We start from the raw sequence: 23,582 nt of genomic DNA, 5'->3' as shown, positions 1-23,582 counted from the left end.
GCCTCCCAACTACTTATTCAGAGCTCTTTAAATAAATAATCCACTAAAAAAAAAAAAAAACTGCACTTCATTTTTGCCCTGAGCTAGAAAGCCAGATCCATGCAAGAGGACAGAGTTACATATCTTCCCAGTGCAAAATCTTGGGGATCTGACAAACCAGTTTAGAAAGTGCTGTCTTACATTAGACAAACAAGTCATGTTTGAAATATTATGTTTTGCACAAAAGAGTGTTTGGTGAGGAATAGCAGATAGATAATTTAGAAGCTGATATATTTGGATGAATTAAACTGTAGTTGATGTCTTCCTTTGAGGAAACTGTTTTCACTTGTTCTCCCTCCCTCCAAGAGAGGATACCAGAGAAAGACTGTTACACTACGGAATGTGACTGTCTAGGTAGACACAAATGTCCCACTGAAATACTCTCCATCCCCTAGCTGTGGGTTCTCTCACAGACCTTTCTGGCAAGAGTAGATTCTGCTCCTGTTATTGAAACACCAGGGATTTGGTCTACGTCCTGCTGTTCACCGCACAGAAAGCCAATCACTGAGATGAGTATTGCCAGGGAAGAAGGCTTTAATCCGGTGCCACAGCCAAGGATATGGGAGATAGGTCTCAAATCCATCTCCCTGACCAACTAAAATTAGGAGTTTATATAGCAGAGAAGAAATGTAACCATATATGGAAAAACAGGAATTTGGTGGGGGGTGGGGGTGGTGGGGGTGGGCAGGAAAGGAAGAGAAGCTGTTCAATGGGAAGCAGGTGGTCGGTTAGGCAATCATGAAGGGTGAGAGGTCTGGTGTCTTATTGTCCAGATGCAGTGATTTCAGTAAGTTTCAGCTCCTTGATACTATCTGAAAGGCCTGATGGTTGGTTTCCTGAGAAAGGAACTCAGATAAGGCAAATGTAGCTTTCTCAAGTTTTAAGACTGGGAGGGCCAATTTCTACGTTTATTCAAAGAAACCGTAAACATTAGTTCTATGGGACAACTGGGCCAGTTTCACGTCCAATGATTACACAAAGGCCTGCATCAGAGGGTCTCTGAGGTCCTTTCAGATCTAAGGTCTCTGGTTCCATTATTTAACCAGATCTCCTCGCTCTTCTGTTAAACTTTAAAAGGCAGTAGTCATCTGCTTCTACATTTGATCAAATTTGATCCTTATTAATGGAATGGCATGGCAGAGTTCCTTTTAAATGTATAAGAGCTTTGCTATTTAATCCCTCAATCACTTTTTTAAAAGAATATGTCTTTGACTCTACCTCTGCTTCCTGATGGTAGGCTTTCTCTAAGTTTATTTTTTTATTCCATTACATGGTAGACGAAAGATGGCCACAAATCCTCCCTACTGAGAGGTGAGGTCCATGTCCTCCTCCTGTGGATCTGGGTGGGCTTGTGACTGATTGGCCAATAAAATATGGCAGCAGTAATGCTGCACCAGTTTCTGGTTGTTGGCCTTAAAATTTGACAGCTTCTACTTCCTATCTTTAGAATCCTCATCCCCATCATGCCATAGGGAAGCAAAAACAGGCTCATGGAGGGACCCACATATGAAGGAACTTAGGACCCCAGCCAAGCACCCACCCAAATCCGGCACTAACTTGCCAGTCGTGGAAGTGAATCCTCCAGTCCCTTTTCAGCCATGTGGGCTGACATCATGGAACAGGAATGAGTCATTCCTACCAACCCCTGACCAAATTGCAGATTCATGAATAAGTAAATAGTCGCAATGAGGCAGTTTGTTATGCAGCAATATATACTACTAACAGTAATGATGATAATAAAGATAATAAAGCTAACATTCTGTAAGCATTTATCAAATTATAGATATGGTACAAAGTACTTCACATGAGTTATATCATTTAATTTTTGCAACAAAGCAAGGAGGTAGCCACTTTTTTTCCCCTTTATGAAGGAAGAAATTGAAGCTTCACATCACAAATAACAAGCCCAAATTCACATAGCCAGCAAGTGGCAGAAATAAAGCCACCAACCTAAATCTGCCTTCACTTTTGCTCTGTTCCACTCCCACTGCATCTTGTCACTCTTGGAGATTCATCTCTTGCATGGCAGTATCTATTGCTACTCTGCAAATGAGGTCCACGTGGGTTTTGACAGCCCTGGCTTCTCACAAACTCCCATCTGATCTCTATAAGAACATGGATAAATGTCTCCTTGGATCTCTCACCCCTGTGCTGCCTCTACACCTTGCTGTTCTAATCACTGTATTGCAATTCATTTGTTTGCCACTACTTCCCTTCTAGGCTTTGGGAGTCTCACAGGAAATGGACTAGGTCTTATTCTTCTCAAAATCTTTAGTACCTCCCACATGGTAGACTCCACATGGTATGTTTATCTACATTATTTTTCTGCTTCCATTGAACTTGTTATGTCCCAGAGCAAATCATAATCTTCATTCTCAACTGACTCCTCCTTTCTTCTTCCCTATCCTACCAGACCTCACCATTCTCACAGTCCTGCCAACTCTCTTGCCTTTGAAGCCTCCTCTGCTCCTCCAGGCACTGAGTCCTATCATTCTTCAGAATGTCCCTCACTTCTCCCCTGTCCATTGCATTCCCTACTGGGCTCCCACTGCACTCTATGTGGATTGGTGTCATTTTTATAGGACTGGCCTTCCTGCTTTCTTCTTATCTCTTCCCATCCGTTGTGAACCTTTCTTCACAAAAGCCAGATGTACCTTTTGCTATGGCCTGAATGTTTGCATCTCCCCAAAATTCATATGTTGAAATCCTTACCACCAAGGTGATAGTATTATGAGGTGGGGCCTTTGGGAGTTTATAAGGTCATGGGGACAGAGCCCTTGTGAATGGGATTAATGCCCTTATAAAAGAGATTCCTCACTCTTCCTACCATGTGAGGACACAGCTAGACAGCACCATCTATGAAGCAGAAAACGGGCCCTCATCAGACACCAAATCAGCTGCTTTGATCTTGGACTTCTCAGCCTCCAGAACTATGAGAAATACATTTCTGTTGTTTGACATACCCGGTTTATAATGTGATAGCAGCCCTAACAGACCAAAACAGCTTTTTAATTCATTGCTTGTATCTTATTACTACCTTATCAAAACCCTTCAGTGACCTGTAACCCCAAAATTACATCTAGCTGTTTCATTTTGTGAATTAATCGGGATGGTTTCAAAAACAAGTAATAGAAAATCCAACTCACATTGGTTTAAAAAAAGAAATACAGGATTCATATAAGAGCCATCCAGAAGTAGGATCGATGGCTCAGGGCTGTGAAAGATCTAACTTCTTTCCATGTCTCCAGCATTGGCTTCATGCTAAGGCTGGTCTTTCCCATGATTTAAGTTGCCTAACAGTGAAATCAAGGGCTTCATGCTTCCCCAGTAACTTCCAGTGAAAGATGTAGTCCCTGTGTGTAGGTGGGTGGGTGGACGGGTGTGTGTGTTTTCAAAGATAAAAAAAAAAAAAAAAAACTTTCCCCAAATCATCTATTAGACCTTTCCTTTCAATTCTTTATAGGGCTAAAGTTGCTGTCACTTACAATAAGGATTTGGTTCTTGCTTGTTGCGCATGTCTGATGTGAATTGGCTGCAGTTCTGTTTCCTATCTTCTAATTCTAGGGCCCATATTGAAGGAAAACTCTTATCTAGGACATTGCCAGACCCATCCCTGGGCTCATTTTCATTAGCCAAAGTAAGTCCACAGCAAGATTGGCATCAATGGGGTCCACGGGAAGGACTTTAAATATTATGAAGACTCACAGATCTACCTACATTGGGGTCATGGACCCATTCCTGAACTTGCTATCAGCAGTGGGTGGATATTATCCCTACACCAATCAGGCATACCCCTTAAGCTAAAGTCTGGTCTCCAAGAAGGTTTTCTGTAACCCGTTTGGAAAAAGGAAGCTGAAGACTTAATCACTTAACCACTTAACCAAGAGTCCAATATACTTGGCATTCAAGGTCTTTCATGTTTTTTTTCCCAACCCAAAGATCCAGTCTTCTCTCTTTCTGCTCTCTGACTCATCCATGAATACCTTCTTCTAGAGACAAACATTCCTGACCTTTGCTGACATTGGTTCCCACAGCCTGGACTTCCATCCTGGCTACACCCTCTTTCTAGAAAGCTCTCCCCTATTACTCCCATCCACTGACATTACTTTTCCTGACTTCAAACACCACTTATTCACATAGACTCATAAAATGTGATACATTCAAGGACCTTAAAATTAACTTAGTTCAGGCCGGGCACAGTGGCTCATGCCTGTAATCCCAGCACTTTGGGAGCCGAGGTGGGCAGATCACCTGAGGTCAGGAGTTCGAGACCAGCCTGGCCAATATAGTGAAAGCCCGTCTGTAACAAAAAACACAAAAATTAGCCCGGTGTGATGGTGCATACCTGTAGTCCCAGGTACTAGGGAGGCTGAGGTGGGAGGATCACTTAAGCCCAGGAGGCAGAAGTTGCAGTGAGCCGAGACTGCACCACTGCACTCCAGCCTGGGCAACAGAGTGAGGCCCTGACTCAAAATAAATAAATAGCTTAGTTCAGCATTCCCTAAACAGGAGACACATCAATCCTTTAAGATGGTTTGTGTCTCCCTGCTAAAAAAAAAAAAAAAAAAAGTGGTAGGAAAAAGTAGGTCAGACACTCCCTATAAGTGTTACAGTCTCTTAATATTAACAATGTCCATTAGCATACTAGAATTTCTGGAAAGTTTTTAGGAAATTATTATGATTAAGAAATAATTATAGTTACTAAATACATTTATTTTATAATAAATACACTTAATATATAATATATAATATGTAATATAAAATATATCATAAAATTATGATTAAGAAATTAATAGTTAAGAAATTAAACTTTAAATTGACATTTTGCCAATATATTTGTCACTGATTAATGTCCTGCACAACTAGTAAGTATTCCCTGTTACTTTGGAAAATGCTGATGTAGGCCAAAGCCTTCATTTCATAAATTATATTCCTGAGATACAGATAGGTCTAGTGACTTATGTCAGGTCACACAGCACCTGTGGTGGAAGATCCAGGTTTGGAGGTAAAACTCAGTTTGAGGACTATCTTTTAAGTAGGTATTTTAAGGTAGATTAACTACAAAACATTAGAAATATTGATGTCCTCGGCTGGGCATGGTGGCTCACGCCTGTAATCCCAGCACTTTGGGAGGCCGAGATGGGTGGAGCACAAGGTCAGGAGATCGAGACCATCCTGGCTAACACAGTGAAACCCCGTCTCTATTAAATATACAAAAAAAAAAAAAATTAGCCAGGCATGGTGGCGGGCACCTGTAGTCCCAGCTACTCAGGAGGCTGAGGCAAGATAATTACTTGAACCCAGGAGGCAGAGCTTGCAGTGAGCCAAGATAGCGCCACTGCACTCCAGACTGGGCGACAGAGCAAGACTCCATCTCAAAAAAAAAAATAAAAAGAAATATTGTTGTCATGTTAAATGAGGATCATAATAATATCCACTTCTCAGTGTTGTTATGAGGATTAAATAAGATAATGTGTAAAAGCATTTTATTTGATTTATAATTCAATACAAATACACTGTTATTGCATTTGGAGAGTTAAAACTACAACTCAAATCTCCAGGCTCCCTGTCCAGAACTCCCTGCCCTACACCATCCTGGCTCTCAACCTTTCTCATTCTGTTGGTCATTTAATTATTTTGCTACCTTTTAGTCATTTGGCCATTTCAGGTCTGTGTGCCTGTCGCCATCAAGACTAGGTGGGCACGGTAGCTCTCGCTGTAATGCCAGCACTTTGGGAGGCCAAAGCAGGCGGATCACTTGAGATCAGGAGTTCAAGACCAGCCTGGCCAACACGGCGAAACTCCATCTCTACTGAAAATATAAAAGTTAGCCAGGTGTGGTGGTACATGCCTGTGATCCCAGCTACTTGGGAGGCTGAGGCAGAATAATTGCTTGAACCCGGGAGGCAGAGGTTGCAATGAGCCAAGGTCACGCGACTGCACTCCAGCCTGAGCAACAGAGCAAGACTCCGTCTCAATTTAAAAAAAAAAAAGAAGAATATAAGTTCTTTCAAGACAGTAATACATCTTCTACATCCACTGTTTCTTCACAGCACCAAGCACAATATTGAATATAAAGTAAGTGTTTGAAAAACACTCAATAAATTAAATTTTCCTCTAAAGCCAACTGGAAAATAGTATTCAGTATACAGTAAAAAATTTTTCAGAAATGTACTAATTTCTTAGTCTCTACCTGAATACTAAGAAAGAATTTAAGACAACTCAGTGCCCTAAAAGAAGTATACTATTTACTGAAAAGTTACAAGATCTCTAAATTTGGAAAGGACAGCTTTATTTCTGAATTTCTGAGAAGAGTTGCAATCTGCATGCTGGGAAGCAGAGCCACTGGCTGAGATAGAAAAGGGAAGGGTGGGACAGGAGTTTTATGCTAAATAGGCTGGCTAAACATACATAAAGGGGGTTACCTACATGCGTGATAAGCAAATTTACATGTTACATAAATCCCATGTTCACATGGGGTGAAGACTTAACATTAAAATGCAGCAAAATTAGGCTCTATAGGCTCCGTACATTAGAAGGTGACACTCAGGACACAAAGGCACTACGTGTGCAGCCTCTGTAAACCAGTCAGAACCAGTTCATGGTCAATGGCCATTTGTAAGGGAAGAATGCTTTGTGAAACTGGTTATTTGCCATGTCAAAACCACAAAAAGGGATGGGAGTTGGGCTACAGTATCAGGTGGTGTGCTGAAGTCTGTGGAGGAGTGAGTCTTGTTTCTTTTCCAGGGCTGGTTTCTATTTAACTCTCAGGATGAAAAAAAAAGAAAAGAAAAAGAAAAGTATAGCAAAGAAGGGGGGTGTACTGAGGTGTGACCAACTTGCCATCCTGTCACTGCCTGGAAATATAGTTTTTAAAGTTTTTCTGGAGTCCCCTTGGCCAAGAGGGCTCTGTTCCATCAGTCCAGGGGGCACTTAGGATTTTATTTTAATTTCACAATATTCATGCAGAGGGAGTTTCAAAGAAAATGAGATAGATAATTTAAAAGTTTGACCTGTGAAAGGAAGGTTTAGGAATATGAGAGTTTTTTTAATTCTTATTATGAAAAATTCTAATTGTGTTTCATAATGACAAGTCCTTGCAAAGTTAAGTTTCTATGCACAGCTTCAAAACACTTTAAACAAATATACATGGGCACATATATGTTCCATTTAAACAAATATACATGGGCACATATATGTTCCATTTAAACAAATATACATGGGCACATACATGTTCCATTACTAGTGCTAACAATTACAAATTCTGGGGAGACTAAAAAATTGGCCTTTATGATTTTTTAAATGGGTGGAACATTTAGATTATCTGTAGTCCTAGAACTTCTTGTGTTTAAATCATCAGTTTCCAAAATAAGTGGAAAATGTTTCAAAATCTATAGAGAAGAGCCCTCACAATCCCAAGATTTTTTTCCTTAATAGTCTATTATTAATACTTGTAAGAGCAAATAATTTATTGCCATTACTATTACAGAATTAAAATTCTACCTGCTTGTATCCCTTAACAGACACTAATTGATAAATTGCTTTGTTTCAGTTTTTGTTTGTTTTTGAGACAGGGTCTTACTCTGTCACCCAGGCTGGAGTGCTGTGGCACAATCTCTGCTCACTACAACTTCTACCTCCCAGGCTCAAGCAATCCTCCCATGTAGCTGGGACTACAGGTGTGCACCACCATGCCAAGCTAATTTTTGTATTTTTTTGTAGAGCGAGGTTTCACCATATTGCCCAGGTTGGTCTTGAACTCCTAAGCTCAAGCAATCCACCTGCCTCAGCTTCCCAAAGTGCTGGGATTACAGGCATGAGCCACCATGCCCAGCTCTGAAATTCTTTTTTGAAGCTAACTTTAAAAATTACCTTTATTCTACTTCTTTGTTTGATATCTCCCTTTATGCAATTCATTAATATATCCAGGTAAATGGATTCATGGAACATTAATGAATGGCATGTTTCCCACAGCCTTTAAAAATTCTGAAAATATTTTAAATATAAGACATGAATTTTTGCCAAAGTTATATTTAAAAGTTTAATTAGTTGAAATACAATTTAATCACATGTATCAGTCAGGATAAGCTAAGTTATGCTACAGTAACAAACCTCTCCTAAATCTCATAAAGCAGCCATTCATTTCTTGCTCTCACTATGTGTCCAACATGGGTGGTAGGTGGCTCTGTTCATCTTAATCACTCAGGACTCAATCTGATGGAGGCTCCATTTCAACATGTGCTTCCATACTCACCATATGAGTGAATGGGCAAGCTCTAGTGACTTATACTGGCAATTAAATGCTTCCGCCCTTGGCAAAAATGCACATCAGTTCTACTTCCATTTCATTGACTAAAAACAATCTAATCATGTCCAAGTAAATCCTATCAAATTTTTGTTGTTGTTGTTGTTTGATTCTTTCTGGCTTAAACTCTACTCTTGCATAGTCCAATACATCAGTCACTAGCCACATGTGGCTAACGAACTCTTGAAATGTGCTAGTCCCAATTGCGGTAAGTAAAAAACACACACTGCATTTCTAAGACTTACTACAAATAGGAATGCAAAATATTTCATTAATCATTTTTTCATATTGATTACACATTGAAATAATATTTTAGACATACTGGGACAAATAAAATATATTATTAAAATTAATTTCACATGTTTCATTTTACTTTCATGTCACTATCAGGAAATGTAAAATGTACCTCACATTGTCTTTCTATTGGAGAGTTTTCTGGCTTATTCAGGATTTTGACGGTCAATTCAAGGGTCTGCTCTTCCCCTTCTCTCATGGACCAACTCCAAGTAGACTAAGTCTGCAAGGCATTCAGAGTGAGGGGCTTATCGGGCACAGGCTGTCCTCTGTTCTCCTCCGTTATCTGTGGAGATGTACTTCATCCCACCTAGTCTTTCATGGGCAGCCTCTAGACTCAATGCATCCTCAGCTGAGGTCAGTACTTCTAGCAAGATTTTCAACTTAAGAGTCCATGCCTGAGCACTGACAAGATCATCTCAATGAGACAGAGGGGCTCTATGAGTCTTCTGTCCATTTCAGGTCCATTTGCCTTTCTCAACAATTGATGGCCCATTGTTCTCTTACTGTAGTGGACACAGCACTTCTTTACAACATTGACAATCTCCTGGAGCCACTCCCTCAAACCTATGTGCATTTTATTTATTGCAATAAAATATATATATAATTTACTATTTTAGCCATTTTTAAGTGAACAGTTCTGTGGCATTAGATACATTTACACTGTTGTACAACCACCACCACCACACACCCCCAGAACTCTTTCATCATGACAAACTGAAACTCTGTACTCATTAACTATGTGCATTTGTTGCCTTTTGGAGACAGGGTCTCACTGTGTCGCCCAGGCTGGAGTGCAGCGATACATTCTTGGCTCACTGCAACCTCTGCCTCCAGGGCTCAAGCAATCCTTCCATCTCAGTCTCCTGAGCAGCTGGGACTACAGATGCACACCACTGCACCTGCCTAATTTTTGTATGTTTTGTAGAGATGGGGTTTCGCCATGTTGCCTAGGCTGGCTTGAACTCCTGAGCTCAAGCGATCTGCCTGCCTCAGCCTCCAAAAGTGCTGGGATTACAGGCATGAGCCACCATACCCAACCAACAATGGGCATTTTATTTTTTTATTTTTTTATTTTTTGAGACAGAGTCTCACTCTGTCACCCAGGCTGGAGTGCAGTGGCATGATCTTGGCTCACTGCAACCTCCTCCTCCTGGGTTCAAGTGATTCTCCTGCCTCAGCCTCCCAAGTAACTAGGACTACAGGCGTGTGCCACCATGCCCGGCTGTTTTTTTTTTTTTATTTTTAGTAAAGACAGGGTTTCACCATGTTGGCCAGGCTGGTCTTGAACTCCTGACCCCAGGTGATCTGCCCGCCTCAGCCTCCCAAAGTGCTGGGATTACAGGGTGAGCTGCCATACCCAGCCATAATGTGCATTTTAAAAATCATCTCTTCCTCGCCCCAGTGGAACTCAATTCAGGGCTAGGCCATTGGCTTTTTCTTTCAGAAGGCACACCAGGGATTCAATCTACTCTCAGTTCTTCTCTAAAAACTTCTCTTCCTCAAGATCTGTGAAGGAAAACTGGCTAAGCCAATACTTTTGGCCTGTAGTTTGTAAATAGTGTGTCCATATAATTTTTTATCCAAACTTTTAAGAGTAAAGAGGGATGCTTGTAATAACTATATTAGCAGGGACAGCAAACAAACTTGGGCTATCCTAGGCAAATTGAGATATATGAGAATGCTATTTATTAATAAGCAGTCCTCAAAGTGCAGACTGGGGACTCCCAGGGGTTCCTGAGGCTCCCTTGGGAGGTCCATGCTTTGGTTCAAATGTTTGTCCTACCCAAAACTAATGTTGAAATTTAATTGCCATTGTAACAGTATTTAAGACATGGGACCTTGGAGAGGTGATTAGTCCATGAGGACTCTACCCTCATAAGAAGGATTAATACCTTTATAAAGAAGCAAGTTCAGTTCAGTCCCATTTGCCTCTTTGCTTGTTGGCCTTCCACCATGGGACAGTACATCAAGAAGGCCCTCAGCAGATGCCTGCACCTTGACCTTGGACTTAACAGCCTCAAGAATGGTAAGAAAATAAATTTCTGTTTATTATAAATTACCCAGTCTCAGGTATTCTGCTATAGTAGCACAACATGTACTGTAATAGTCCACAACGTCAAAACTACTTTTATAATACAAAGATAGTATTTGCCTTTTTCACTCTCATTTTCTCAGAAGTATGCAGTAGATGTTTCCAGAGACCACATGACATATGAGGTCATTACTCTGGTACCTAAAAGAATATATGTTTTGTTTTCTTGTGTTTTTTAGAATGTTTCAAGGTCGTAGGTTTACTGTATGAACAAATATGTTTTCAGACATTAACTCTTTTTCTCAGGGCTTCAAATGAACTTTTACAAGCTACCTTTGGCTATATCTGTTATAATCTCTCATTATTGTCCAATAAATCATTATTTTGAAATTCCAAAATCATTATTTTGAAATGCTCATGTGAAAATTTAAGAAAATATATTTTGTTGTCCTTTGCAATTTTATTTTTTAAGTTCATCACTTTTAATTTCTAATAAAGTAAGTACCTATATATAACCTACCCCACCACCTCCTCCACCCAAAAAAATCGTGGGGTCCTCAATAGTTTTTAAAAGCATAAACGAGTCTTGAAACCAAAAAGTTTTAAAACTGCTGTTAGATATATTTTATGCTTAGTTCTCGGTATACAAAAAGACTTTAATTCTCTCAAAAAAACATACCTCTTACAGTGAAACAAACCTTAGCTTTCAAGACCATCTGCTCTTCTAGGGGCTTTAAGAGTTTATCTTGCGTGGCAAAGACCAAGAGTTTGATTCTGTTTTCAGCAGCTCACTTTCCCTAGTGATGCCTTTTTAATAATAAAGGCGCTGAGGGAATAAATTGACTTGGAGAGAATTAAAAATCATTGTTTAATAGTTCAAAATGTTATCCTTACACATCTATAAATCACATTGTGATATAAAGATGGTATTTGACCAGGACCCGCAGTTCAGAACACCCAAAGTCTGCATTGTCACTCTCAGCATTTTGAAATGGTCAAAAGATATGTGAATTCAGAATACAGCCTGAGAAATGAACACTTCTAACTGGAAACTTGCCTTCAAACCTCCATAAAGAACCCTAGCCCTGGTAAAGTGAGTTAAGCCACATGCTGCCTGACTGCTATAAGGATTCCTTAACTACAAGACAGCAACTGCTTAACCCTATTCTCTTTAGAGGCAAATAAATATGAGGATCCTCACTTTGTGATCCACATATCTCAGTGGTAGAGAAGCTGAAAGTTTTCTGAGATGGTTACATTTCTGGTATATACACTTCATTATTTCTAGGTTAAAAAAATAATTCCAAGATAAAGTTAATTTTAAGAAAAAGAAAGGAGGTGGGGAGTAAGGGGGAGCATCATTTGCTCAAGTAAAGTTTACGTTGCCCCAACTAATGTTCCTTTCCACAGTAATCTTGCCCAACATTAATATTGGGGTAACCCAACCTTGCCATTGTAGTGGTGGTGGAGGTGCTTTACCGCTCTAGGTCAAGAGGCTAGCAAAGTTCTCCATTCACTCCTAGACAGTAGCCAACTCAGCCTACTCAGTCCCCGAGACAGTAAGTACCAAGCCTGCCAGGATCTCAGCACCTCCTAATAGCCGATAGGATCTGGAATCAGCTAGCAAGCCTATTAGTAACATGTCCAGGAGGGCTATAAGGACCCTATTGGATCTTGCTTTAACCAATCAACCAATCCAAATGGGCTTCAGTGAGACCAACTGACTCCCAACCTCCTGACAGTGAATCATGCCAGTGCCAGGAGATAGTCTGAAAGATCCTTTTAAATAACAAAGTGAGACCAGTCAGTCCTCACAATTCCACTGCCATTGGAACATTATCATTTGAAAGACTGGGATATTCTTAGAATGAGCTAAAATTAAGTCAGCTTCCTTAGTCCAAGCCACATTTGATCTTGGTTAATTCCCTTCCCCTCCCAGACCACCATTTTGGACCCCAAATTCCTCACTGCATAAGTGCATGTGATCTAGTCTTTTGCTTCCTCATATTCACTCAGCCTCCAGTATTCCCCAGTCCTTGATCCTGCAGAGAGACCTCACTGCAGTCACTGTTGCCTCTTCTCTTGGCATCGCTGGCTGCCTCAGCCCCTCAGCATCAGCATTGGCTATAGTATGACCTCCATCACACCTGCCACACATGACAACAACCATAAAAGCTCCAGTCCCCAGGTTCAACCTGTCTAGACACACAGAGACTCTGTCTCCCCACCCCATCTACTTCCAGATTCAGAAGTAGCACTGCACCACTGGGCATCAGTCTGCCTCCCCAGAAGTCAGTTGAGGGGTCAGTCAACAAAACACTGAGACAGGGATGAACCTTCAACAAGAGTCAGGATGACGAGAGGATCCAGTGAATGAGTTTCCCTCCCTTTTTCCCAATAACAAAAAATGTTCTGAGACACAGTACTTGGGATAGCCTGTACTATCCCAAAGGGGGCCATATAACTAAGTAGCTTGCTTCCTTTCCTCTTTTCCTGCCTTACCTCCCTATTTTCCTCACTCTTACAGCCCTGGGATTGCACACCTCTGTGCCCACTTCCCAAGTAAGGCACTACTGCATAAGCTTTGCTTCGAGTTCTGTTTTCTGGGAAGTCTAGGCTAAGATATTAGAATCATGATATAATTTAGATGTGGATAGATTTCAATCAATTGTTCTTCTCAAGGGATAGATAGAAGATGTTGATGGGAAGGTGTTTGAAGCCACACTTGGTGCACCTAGAGCAAGAAGAGGTCAAAGAACAATGAGAAGTCTTGGAATAGCGTTCATCTGTCTGGCAGCTGTTGGTCTGGCCTCTTGTAAATGCAAATATGCTGGGACTCCTCTTACATCCACTGTTCAGTCCCACATTTTGTCTGGTCTTTGACTGCTCTCCGACTGCTCTCCTGCCTCTCTTGACTCATGCGGTTTGTCTCACCTTTACTGGCTCCTGCCATCTCCAGATTTGCCTTGCACCTGTGCCCTATGTTGCTCAGATTGACTTTCTTGGGTTTCTGGCTTCTCTTCCTCACCTGTGGCCCCATGTTCTGGCATGGGACAGCCTTGACCCACTCTAGATGCTCAGCCAGCCAGTTCCATACATCTCAGCATGTGGCCATAATATCCTGTGCCCTTGAGTAGAAAACAAATCTCTAGCCTGTGTCATAATGTGGAGAAAATTTTAATGAGATGATATTATAGGGAATGCAACTACTCCCCTGTGCACATATTAGTTTCATACTGCAATAGGAGGGCCAGGTTAGAAAAATTAAACCCTTAAATTAATGCCAATTGGATACTAGGTTCTCGGTTAAAATTCTGTCAATACACATGAACTATTTGGAAGGGAGAAGAGACTCAATCTTGTGAATCAATAGAATTTTTGTAACATTTGTGCCTACATAGTTTTTCACCAAAAATTTATCAAACAGGCACATTTTAGATGAAATGCAATAATTGCAATAGGTTTCAGGTTAATCGACTAAAGATAGCAGTATATTTGGGGAAAAAATTGCTAGATGGAAATTGATCTGACTTAGAATATTAAAGCTGGGGGAAAGATTTTTTTTTTTTTTTTTTTAAGACAGAGTCTCACTCTGTCACCCAGGCTGGAGTGCAGTGGCACAATCTCGGCTCACTACAACCTCCACCTCCCGGGTTCAAGAGATTTTCCTGCCTCAGCCTCCTCAGTAGCTGGGATTACAGGCGCATGCCACCACACCCAGCTAATTTTTGTATTTTTAATACAGACAGGTTTTAGCTATGTTGGTCAGGTTGGTCTCAAACTGCTGACCTTGTGATCTGCCTGCCTCGGCCTCCCAAAGTGCTGGGATTACAGGCGTGAGCCACTGCACCCGGCCAAACGATTTTTTTTTTTTAAGGGTACAGGAAGTGAAGGTGAAAAGACTGAAGTATAGTGACTGCTGAGTGACCAAACCTGGCCTTGACCCAGGCCTCATGCCTCCCAGGGTAGAGGGTGGGGTTGGTGAAGCCAAAGCCAGGTTAATTTTTTGGGTCAAAGGACATTTGTGTTGTCCCTGGGCTTCTGGGCCATCTCAGCCTATGATGTTCTGTCAGCCACCAAACATGGGACATGAAAATGGATTTGTTCAAGTGATTCCAAGCCTTGGCACCTTTTTAAATGAGCAAGTGACACAGTGCCAGGCAAGACGCAACCTCTGCAAATGAATTAATTAGACTTTCAAAAAGAGCAAGCAGGCTTGCAGTGGTGTTTTATTACACAGTTTTCTAAGTGGTAATTGAAAAAGAAGCACTTGCTTTTAAATTCCCTCCTTGAGGTGTTAATTGTAGCAGGGAGGGACTGGGGAGACAGAGAACCCTCTGTAAAGTGAATCGCTTCCTCACTCAGGACCTGGTGGGTACAGAGCCTTTCATGCTTGTTTTGGGAAACTGAAGGAGAAGAGCAGGTCACAAGGCTGGCCGTGGGAGCTCCAGTCATTGCTGTAATAGAGAAATTTTAAACATGCTCCTACAGTGCTCTGCTTCCAAAATACTATAGACCAGAAGGTTAATATGAATCAAATTTTTAAAAAGCACTGGACTTGATCCTACCATTGCCTTCTGGGTAGCCTGCCACCTGTCTTCCAGTTCTCTCCCTTCTCCCTTTCCTTCCATCAAGAAAACCTAGTCTCTGGGCTACTATTCAACCCAATGTTTCAAGTTCCTTAAGATTTGCTGAGTAGCTACAACATATGAGCCATTCAAGAGCTACGGCAGTGAATAGGATAGTCTGTCCTCCTAGAAGATGTAATAAGGGGAAGACAGGCATATGCCTTGAGTCTGAACAGATTCACAGCCCCCGTGGTATAAGAAATGAGAAAATGCAGTGGAAGTAATAAACCACAGAAGATGAAAGAGTTATACATGGCACTTTTGGCCCACCTAGGGTTAGGGTCAGAGTTGAAAGTTATGAAGAAATCATCCAATCAAATCCCTTCACTAATGCTGGCCAGACACAGTGGCTCACGCCTGTAATCCCAGCACTTTGGGAGGCTGAGGCAGATGGATCACCTTAGGTCAGGAGTTTGAGACCAGACTGGCCAACATGGCAAAATCCTGTCCTACTAAAAATACAAAAAATAGCCAGGCATGGTGGCTGGCGCCTGTAATCCCAGCTACTTGGAAGGCTGAGGCAGGAGAATCACTTGAACTTGGGAGGCAGAGGTTGCAGTGAGCTGAGATTTCGTGCCATTGCACTCCAGCTTGGGCAAGACTCTGTCTCAAAAAAAAAAAAAAAAAAAAAAAAAAAGGCCGGGCGCACTGGCTCACGCCTGTAATCCCAGCACTTTGGGAGGCCGAGGGGGGTGGATCACCTAAGGTCAGGAGTTTGAGACCAGCCTGGCCAGCATGGTGAAACCCATCTCTACTAAAAGTACAAACATTAGCCGGGCATGGTGGCAGGCACCTGTAATCCCAGCTACTCAGGAGGCTGAGACAGGAGAATGCTTGAACCCGGGAGGCGGAGGTTGCAGTGAGCCGAGATCACGCCATTGCACTCCAGCCTGGGGGACAAGAACGAGACTTTGTCTCAAAAAAAAAAAAAAAAAAATCCCAAATCCCTTCACTATTGCTGTGGTGTTCCTGGACACCTGGGATTGCAATTATGTAAGATCAGTAAGAGCGTACGTCCTGGTGCCAGGTGACATTTTGAGTCATGGCTCTACCACGTGACCCTGAGCAAATTACTTACCCCTTTTCTGTGTCCCAGGGTCCTCATCTGTAAAATGGGGATGATAATAATACCCACCTCTTAGGTTTTTCATGAGAACGGAATACATTTATACATGTAAAGCACTTATAATGCAGCCTGGCACATGGGAAATGCTATCTCTATTCAAACTGGCTGAAGGACTGGTAGAGCCTCACAGAGGAGAGGGATGATGGAGAGGGACTCATGGGAGCCTCTGAGGGGTGGCAGAGGACTTTAGGAGACCCAGCATAGGACCAAGCCATGCAGCTGTCCAGCACAACAGGCACACACACATTACCCAGACAATAAGCCCACTCACCACCCAACCTCACTTTTGTACAAGGGAAAAAGAAGAGAAGAAAAAGGAGCTGGGATCAAATGAGACTTTATATCAAAGGCATAGAGGAAAAAAAATCTGGCAATGACAATTTATCTGAAAGTAACTAAGTTTTTTTGCTATGGACACAAGAGAGCTTAAGAGCTAAGTCCAGCTCAGTTGCAGAGAAAAAATTCTATTTTGCACAACTGAGTTGGTGGCTGAAATTCATACCCAAGAATCAGATCAATGAAATTGCCCCATGCCTTGCTCACTACATTCCTACTTTCTGTTTCCGCAGCTGCTTCCTCTGGTCATTGATATGTCAGCTCCCGCTGTGCATCAGCCCTGCTGCTCCCCGGAAGCCCCGCCTTGCAAATCACAAAATGTACCCAGCACTCCCTCACCCAGCCTGGGTTGGCAATGGCCCCACAGGACACATGGGAATGATGATCTTTAAGTCTCAGATGCCTCATGAATAAAGTGGATGTGATGGTGCCAAATCTGATTGAAAAGTGGGGAATCAGCTGACCTTTCCCAGGGATTAAAGCATCACCTGCTGTGCAGGGGTTTTGTGATACATGAAGGCGGTAGTGCATGTTCGGTACCAGGAGTAACATTATGTTATTTTAAATAACAAAATAAGTGCTCAGGAAACAAGTTATGTTGTAATTATTATTTTGTTCCTTTGGTTCTAAGATCTCTGATGTTGCAAAATACATATACGCATGGGTTTCTATGAGGGCACTTCCATGGAAATGAATGTAGAGTTGTACATAGGAAAGCTGGGAGAGATGGGGGCAGCTAGAAAGTATTCTAGCTAAACATAAGAACAGCCTGGAAGATCAGACATGGTGGCTCATGCCTGTAATCCCAGTGTTTCAGGGGTCTGAGGAAGGAGGATTGCTTAAGCCCCGGAGTTTGAGGCTGCAGTGAGCCATAATCATGCCACTGCACTCCAGCCTGAGCAACAGAGCAAGAATCTAAAAGTAAAAATAACAAATAAAAAAACTGCCTGCATGAAGTTTCAAAAACTCCCATTGTCCAGGGCACTCCATGACAATTACATCAGAATTTCTAGGGATAGGCTCCAAACATGAGTAATTTTTTAAACCCCCAGGTAATTCCAATGGGCTGACAAGGTTAGGACCCAGCTCTGCAGTTTAGACCTTTGCTTCTCAAAATGTGATTGTGGACAAGCAGCATCAGCAGCCCATGGAGGGTGTTTGTTAGAAATGTGAAGTCTAATTTACATTCTCACCAACTACCTATTGGGTACTATGCTTACTACCTGGGTGACGGATCCATGGCCCAAACCTCAGCATCACACAATATACCCATGAAGCAAGCCTGCACATGTACCCCGTGTATCTAAAAGTTGAAATTATTTTAAAAATAAATAAATAAGAAATGCAAAAATCTCGGGTGTCAACCCAGATCTACTAAATCAGATCTGCATGGGAACAAGTTCCCATCCTCCTAGGTTTTCGTGAGGACTAAATGAGCCTATGCATGTCAAGGACTGTTGCAGACATGACCCTGCTCGGACATGGGAGCTGTACTCTCTGTGGCTGGCTAAGCTTTGGTGATCCCTGGGCCTCGGTTTCCTCTCTGATAAAACAGGATGCTGAGCTAGACGATCACAGCCCTGGCATCTGATCAGTCTGTGGCCTTCTGCCCAAAGTAGCCCCTGATAAGCCATGGTCCCTCCCCCACCCCCGGCCTGGCCGGGATCCCCAGGGTGTCCTGCTGAGGAGTCCAACCCAGGAGCGACTGAATCTGGCAAGAGCTAAAAATTAATTCCCTTCAAATCAATAATTTGCAATTAAGCACAGAAGACACTAAAGCCAAGGGGGGCCGGCTTCTGGAGAGAGGACAGCTGAGCACTTCAAGCCTTTGGAAATGAGAAGGGGGGGATGCCCAACCAGTTCCAAGCAAACAAATGAACATTCGGTTCCATTGTTTGTGAGGAAGCAAGCAGAGGGACTTAAGTGGTACTTGAAGAGTGGGGGAAAAAAAAAATCAAGAGATTATATCAGCAGGACTCAAAGCCAGGAGCTAATTTACTCTCAGCAGCCCTCTTTGCTCACACACTTCCCGTGGCTCGGTGCCCCCACCCCGCCATGCTGGGGCCCTCTGAAGCCTTTACAACAGGGCTTCACAGTTCGCTGGCTTCAGGCAGCACCCAGCTCATGAAAGAATTGGAAGCCTGCCTGGGTCCCCGCCCCATCCTCAGCAGCAAGTGTCAGACCAGCCTGGGTGAGCGCCAGGCGGGCAGTGCCAATGGGGAGCGCAGATATGACAGAAGCAGAAGCTCAATGGAGCCAGGATGGAGAGATGGTTGGTGCTCCACAGTGATCGCTGCAATCTGGAGCCCAGAGCCATCCCATAGATCTCCAGAGATGTAGAACTTCTTGAAACAAAATGGAAATGTGTTTAATTTTAGAAGTAAATGGATGCCATGCAGCCCTGGGAGGTGGAAGAGGCAAAAATACAGTATAAAGAACCACAGTTCTGAAAAGACAGGAAACTCAATTTATAAAGATTGTAAAACCAAACGCTGCTTTTTTTTGAGTTTCCACAAACCACAGTAAAACAAGGAAGGCAATGCCATTTTTTCCTCCCATAACAATTAAAAAATGACTTGCCTATGAGTCCTTAATAAGTCAAAGCTAAACTCCTTGCCAGAAAGGACAGGGAAGGGAATGATACCTATTGAAGACCTACTGTGTGCTGGGGTCTCGGGGCTTTAAAACAGCATCTCATCTGGTCCTCACAGTCCCATCTGGAGGTAGATCTTAGTATTGCCTTCATTTTACCTGGGAAGAAATTGCCCAGCATTGATGGCTCAAATCTGAAATAGGAATTGAGCTCCACTCTATGGAAAACACTCATCTGAAACATGAAGAAAGACACAAAGAACTACAAGACACCACTCCTACTTGTGCTGTAGTTGGGAAAGCAAAATTCCCAAAGCAAAAAAGGTAACATCATCTGGCAAGCGCCACATGGGTAGAGCTGAAAAGAATAGTGGCGTAAGTGTGAATAGGGAGAGATCAGCCAGGACTTGAGTGGACGGAAAGACACAGTGCACATTAGGGTTGAGGGGACCTTGAAAGAAAACATGGTTTGAAGGGTGAAGGGGAGGAGAAATATGCCAAGTGAAGGTAGCAGCCGGAACAAAGCCACGGGAATGAGGGTAAACTGGATCTGTTAGATAGTATGAAGACCATTCATGATGCATTTTTCTTTGAGGATGTTGTGATAACCTGGAATAACAAGAATTGGCCCTATAAAGTTGTTGTCCAAATCTTTTTAATTGTGAAAGGAATTCTAAACCTAGGATTTAATAAGGAAACAGAACTATTCAGTCATCTGACAATTATTTGCTTGTCTTGGGCCGAGACTCTAGGGCACAGCTGCTGGCTTGGCACATTGTTAAGAGCTCAACCTCCTGCAGAAAACGTGGGACCAGGTTCCAGTCTCTTAATAGGTGATATAGAACTACAGACTGAGACTCCCACCCACCTATAACTATGTCAGATCATGGTGTGCTGTGCTGTTCTCCTAAATGTAGAGCTAGGCTCCGGGGAAGGTTTCAAGCATCTCATTCTAGTCCACTGGAGTTATTTCTGTGAGCACCCCTGGAGAAGAGCCAGATGTACCACAAGTCAACTTTACATACTGGCCAAACCCAAGTCATTATCCCAAGAGAAAAGAAGCAAGAGGAACCAGGAAGAAGCTGAAACACTCGATGGGAGAAGTTTTGCATCTCTATTCTCTGTGTGGGGTAGAGAGGAGGCTGGTTGAGACTTCTCCTCTTTCCTCTTCTTCCTCCTCCCTCTGGAGCAAGACATTCCATCTCCAAGGAGGAAAAATTCTGGTCTGGATTGTTTAAATTCCAGAACATTGTATTGGATGGAGCACTGTTCTACTGGGTGCAGCACCTAATAGAATAAAACATTCCAGGGCACATGAGTGCTGTATCTTAATACCAATGTAGCAGTCACATGAGTGAAATCCCAGGTTCAAGGTCCGTTCATCTTTTCTCTTCTCCTCCTTCTTCCCTCCATGTCAGAGTAGTAAAGATCCCTGAACTGCTCTGAATGGTTCTCTTTTCCCTATTTATATTCTATTTTCGCTCCCCTTTGGGTGCACACTCTCTCTTTCTCTTGGGTAAAGGAGTCCTGGGAGGGACAGCATAGGCCAACTCTACTCTCATCACGGAAGCACTTAACTCTGTCTCTTCAGGGCTCCTTTTTGCTGAGTTTGACTTGTTTTTCCATTGCAGGTGTAACGTTAAGACTTATATTTGGCTGTGGAGAGGAAAATACAGGAGTTCACATGATTTATTTATTTATTTTTATTTATTTAGAGACAGAGTCTTGCTCTGTTACCCAGGCTGGAGTGCAGTGGTGTGATCTTGGCTCACTGCAACTTCCGCCTCCAGGGTTCAAGCAATTCTCCTGCCTTAGACTCTCCAGTAGCTAGGATTACAGGCATGTGACACCATGCCCAGCTAATTTTTGTATTTTTCGTAGAGACGGGGTTTCACCATGTTGGCCAGGCTGGTCTTGAACTCCTGACCTCAAGTGATCCACCCACCTCCACCTCCCAATTATTTCTTTTTGAGGCCATGTTGCCCTTCCTGGTATAGGGGAAACTGTGGAGGAGACTCAGCCCAGTTCCTGGAGTCCTACACCGGGGTAGGAAATGCTAAGCGGAGTCTTACTCACTGCCATGCTTTGTCTCCCCATGCACCTCCCTCCTCTGAGGAAGACCTAGTGAGAAGGAGAATTACCTAGACCAAGGCAGGATTCAAGTATTTCGGAGTACCCTAGGCAAATATAATGGTCACTGCTTCCTAACCCAAGCCCTTAATAAGACTCAGTGTCTGATATGCAATACTCACCTGAAATCATCAACTCCCTAGGAAATAAGGAAAATTGGAGGTTCTATGCAAATCCCCTCTTCCCACTTCTCACCCCCTTCTGTGACTGAAGCACACACACAGACGTGCACACACACAACGCGACTCTACACAAATTAGATTGAGACGTTTTCTGGAAAAACAATCCATGGTTCTGTTTCCATGGAAGCAGTCGCAGGTCCCCAGTGGCAGCAAATGGCAGGCAGACGGCGGTGAGGGAGCTCGCGGTGCCGCTCTGGGCCGGCTCCTCGCCGCCCAGCTGAGCAGAATGCGCGGCAGGAAAGTGGGAGGCAGCCTTGAGCTGCACCAGAAAAACCAGGCCTCCAGGGAGACAGTGAACCCCAGCTGTGCCCCCTCTTTTGGGGCAAATGTACATCTGGGCACTCTGGGCACGGCTCCAGCCAATCAGCCAGGCTTATCCTCCCACAGCTTCTCACAAAAGCCTGCTCGCTCAGAGCAGATGGCAGTGCCAAGACGGAGGCTCCACCGAGATGGAGGCCACCCATGGGGCTGGCGCTGCGAGAACGTTGCTGCTCCTTGCAAACGCCCTTTGTCCCACCCCCATCTGTAAGGTACCCTGCTCGCCTCAGCTCCTAAAGCGAGTACCCCAAATGTGGTTCGTGTCCTATGAGTGGTCCCCAAGGTGATGTGAGGTGGGGCATTCATGAATATTCTCTAAAAATTTTAAGTGACATATTTATTGTAATGTGTGCTCGAGGAAAAAAAAAAAAAAAAGGGAGACTGGGCATGATGGCTCATGCCTAGTCCCAGCACTTGGGGAGGCCGAGGTGAGAGGACCTCTTGAGGCCAGGAGTTCAAGACCAGTCTGGGCAACACAGGGAGACCTCATCTCTACAAAAAAAAATAATAATAATTTTTTTAAATGAAGATAAACACAGACTCTAATTTCGTTAATAGTATTGCTTAACATAAAACTAAAGTATATGTTTAAATAAAATGAGTCCATTTTGAGGCATTATGAAATAAATGATAGGATGGACATTTCACAGATACAACAACTAAAGAATGTGACAATTGGGTGTGAATAAATAAAGATTGGGAAACCTGTGTTAAGGAAAAGATTACAACGTCCAATGTCCTGTTTTAGAACTGCACAACCTTCCAAGCAAGAGGAAAAAATGCTTGAGGTGACAGGTACAAGATCAGGGCTCTGGAAAGGGGACACCACAAAATTCTCCCTTGGGGCCAATATATTGGGGGTTCCCTTTGCCTCCCCTAGTTGACACCCAATGCCAATGCCCAGCACACTTTGCTGGGGCTCCCAAGAGTGGTGTCAGATAGGACACTCAGCTTGTGGAATTCTGTTTCATACTGACTCCAAGCCTACCCTAAATCAATTTTCTGGTAAGCAAGACCAGACAATGCAGAAGGCCCACTTAGAACCATGACCTTGGAGCCAGCTCTAAGCAGCCAGCAGTGTGCTCCTTTCTCCCCAGCCACACCCTGGCTACTCTCAGCATTTAAGACTCAAATGCAACTTCTACAAAGAGGGTACCCCCACCCCACCCTGCCCAAACTGCACTTCTCGAGGTCTCACCACCCCAAAATGTAGTCACAAAAGAAGCAATAAAAGTAGACAAGAAGTAGAAGCTTCTAACTCCCTGTTCAAACCCAGGTCTATATTAGCTCCGGCTGCCATAACAAAATTCAACAGACTGAGTGCTTAAACAACAAGCATTCATATTCTCACAGTTCTGGAGGCTGGAAGGCTGAGATCAGGACACCAGCATGGCTGGGTTCTGCTGAGGGCTCTTTTTCTGGCTTTCAGACAGCAGCCTTCTCTCTGTCTTCCCATGGCACTAATTCTTCAAGGCCACAAATCCCTTCATGAGTGCCCCACCCTCATCACCTCAGGAAACCTAATTATCTCTTAAGGCCCCACCTCCAAATACCACCACACTGGGGAATACTGTGATATTCCTCAAAACAGGAATTT

At 43.1% G+C, this 23,582-nt stretch overlaps 1 long non-coding RNA gene across 1 annotated transcript; it reads right to left on the bottom strand.

The window, feature by feature from the left end:
- Positions 1-19,993: 19,993 nt before the first annotated feature.
- LOC100615640 (uncharacterized) lies at positions 19,994-21,705 on the bottom strand. The gene is made up of 2 exons (XR_127954.5): positions 21,608-21,705; positions 19,994-21,011 (listed from the first exon to the last, which is right to left on the bottom strand). It is a non-coding gene; the product is annotated as an uncharacterized LOC100615640 (long non-coding RNA).
- Between the last annotated feature and the right edge of the window lie 1,877 nt (positions 21,706-23,582).

This window comes from Pan troglodytes, chromosome 7 (assembly GCF_028858775.2).
Source record: "Pan troglodytes isolate AG18354 chromosome 7, NHGRI_mPanTro3-v2.0_pri, whole genome shotgun sequence".
Taxonomy (NCBI): Eukaryota; Metazoa; Chordata; class Mammalia; order Primates; family Hominidae; genus Pan; species Pan troglodytes.
The sequence above is the reverse complement of the archived record's forward strand: the minus strand, read 5'-3'. Positions and strand labels throughout refer to the sequence as shown.